Source organism: Diaphorina citri, unplaced genomic scaffold (assembly GCF_000475195.1).
Source record: "Diaphorina citri unplaced genomic scaffold, Diaci psyllid genome assembly version 1.1 scaffold9856, whole genome shotgun sequence".
NCBI lineage: Eukaryota > Metazoa > Arthropoda > Insecta > Hemiptera > Psyllidae > Diaphorina > Diaphorina citri.
The window spans coordinates 8,429-11,189 of NW_007387230.1; the positions used below are offsets into that span (position 1 = coordinate 8,429).

At 40.0% G+C, this 2,761-nt stretch overlaps 1 protein-coding gene across 1 annotated transcript in view; it reads right to left on the minus strand.

Moving 5' to 3' along the window:
- The window catches only part of LOC108254091 (PQ-loop repeat-containing protein 1), a gene marked incomplete at its 3' end in the record, with an annotated part of 10,307 nt that extends 8,403 nt beyond the window's left edge, over window positions 1-1,904 (minus strand). The window contains exon 1 of the mRNA XM_017449053.2: window positions 1,662-1,904. The remainder of the gene's footprint in view (window positions 1-1,661) is intronic.
- Between the last annotated feature and the right edge of the window lie 857 nt (window positions 1,905-2,761).

Below are 2,761 nucleotides of genomic sequence, written 5' to 3' on the forward strand. Positions count from 1 at the left end.
ATCTCTGAACAATAAAACCTTCCTGTCCCTTTCAGAGACGCTGCAATGATGTCCATCCGAAGAAAGATCATGGGACAAACACCGGCTCAAATCAAGGAAATCAAACAAGAAGACATCGATCTTCCCGTAACCGAGAAGGATTTCCGGGAAGCCATCGCAAGGTGTCGGAAATCGGTGACCGCTCACGATCTATCCAAATATGATTCCTGGATGAACGAGTTTGGCTCACACTAATCGTCTGAAAGACACCACGAAGTAGAGGCAGATGAAATCGCCTGAGGGTAGAAAGATGAGCTTCCAGATATTATATGAGGGATGGTTGTGAAAATGTGTCAACTAGTCCCCGCCCTCCCGTCCAGATATTGACCATGATCCAGATATTGACATGTTGCTTAACCTCCAATGTCCTGTTGGGGAAAAGATGTATCAAATGACTTCATAACCATTATTGTGTGTCAAACGTAGCTAAATTGCTGGCTTTAAATCTTCTGTGACTACTGCATCTCCTATTTCTCTGTACAACATCAACAGAGGTTTGTACATTTTAACCTTTTGCGGACAGATTCATGTGTCACATGAAATCATGGTTCCGCCATTATGGTAGGAGAAATATAACTTGAATCTGGCGATACGGTAGGATTCATGTCCAGCATGAAGCTACAGATTTACTCGCTACGGTCGGCTTGATTTTTACAGATAGGAGGCGTTACGGTAGGACGTGCCTAGGAACTTGTGTATCTTTTGCTCCTTTCAAATGCAGACTGAAAAGCCGGTGTTTGTTTATTATGATTCCAAAGCATTCGGAATTATAGTCCGAAGATTTCCGAAGAAGACAAAAAAAACCAGATGTTTCTATCTCAACTAGGAAAAAAAAGAAAATAAATTAAAAGCGAGGGAACAATTTCATGTGTGACATGAAGCCTACCACAAATCGCTTTTCGGAGGTTTCATGTCTCACATGAATCCTACCGTATTTGAAAAAAATGTTTTGTTTACGTCTGACTGTAACAACAACGCTTGAGTTTCATGTGGGACATGAATCCTACCGTAAGAGCGATTCTGGTGAAATTGATTCTGTACGCAAAAGGCTAAGATCTAGTGAAAAAGCGGTGTAAAGTGAGTAAGGCTGGTGTTTTACGGTCGAGTGTACTGGCGGGCGGAAAACACTGCCTTTACATCTCAAGCCAATAAATTATACCGGTATTACCAATATACCAATTTATTATGACGGTTTCACCGACGTATTATACCAATTTTCCACCGGTTTGAACGGTGCTTTAGGTCTGTTGAACCTCCTCATTTATTTGGGAGGGAGGTGGTACCTATGAAACAACATAATATCAGAAGGAACATTTTAATTTGATTACATTGACCACTTCTCTATTTTTTTTTTTTTTTTTTTTTTTTAAGAGGTTTGACAGAGGGAACTGTAACTCTAGGGTCTTATCGTCCCGAAATCGGAGAGAGAAGGAAGACAGGATAGGAGAAAGCCAGCCGTTCCGAGAACGAACATTATCCCATCAGGATAAAATCCGCCCCGGGCGGGAATCGAACCCGCGGCCTAGCGCTTACAAGGCAGACGCACTACCAACTAAGCTAAGTAGGCTGGCTTTTAGGAGTTGGCAATGAAAAAGGGATAAACAAAATTGAATGAACATTACCTGTGAACCTAGAAAAACATAGCGAAACTTCTTTCCAACAAACATTTATTTACACATACTATAGCATTACACACTGAAATTTTACTCATTTGCTTCGAGCTGTAGATAGAAGATTTCAGATAAACAATAATCTCCGGAGAAATTTTATTAAAACTTGGAAAATTATCACCACACACGACAATAGTTCACGAGAAACTAACTTTTTTACTTTTTAGTTTTTACGAGATAAAAAATACAGGAAAAATTCAGCGAAAAATCAGAAAAAAGAAAAACAACAGGGTTGTACGTTACCATGGAAACGTCAGCTGTTTTTGTTTATTTTTTACTTCCCCACATCAAAAATCTAGAGTTTACTTCCTCATTTTTGATGTTGAAAGGTCTCATGTAAACGGACCCTTTTTGTTGCCATAGCAACAAGAGACATAAATTGCCGCCAATTTTCAAATTTACATTTTAAAGAAATGAAAAAAAAAAGTAGAAAGCTAGAAAGTCAGGAAGAGAAAGGCAGAAAGCTGCTACTGCTGCTGGTTGAAGGTCTTGACTAGAACAGTCACAGCAATAGGGACTTGGAGAGTTCAGGCCGAAATACCCACCTACCAGCTAGTAAGTAGTATTTATAAACAAATCAAGGTTCAAAATCATAATCAATGTTAGTAATCATAAACAACACCATAGCAGCAATGGGGGTAGTTGTTTGTAATATGTAAGTATTCTTATAACAGTGCTTCAGTGAACTGTAGACCTCTCAGAGAAAAGGGCTGGTGTATTACCACATTTGAGGGCCCCATGGGACCCCTAAATGCCCTAGGCTTCCCCAAGCTTGAAGTTCAAAACTCTTTGAAATACCTCACACCACTGAGTCCACTGACACTTATTGGGAACTGCCTCTTTTAACCATTCCATGCATAATAACTTTTTTTTTGACACAAAATAGAACCAGCGCTATTCTGGAGACTGGAGCTGAGAAACTGTCGCAGGTATAGAAGAAAATAAATATAAATAGTGCTTTATTTAGACTGCCAGTTTAGTTTAGAACAAGTTGTCCCATCAAGCGTGCAGGGAGGCGCGCGAACGTCAAGAGTTTGAAGCGCCTCCCGGCC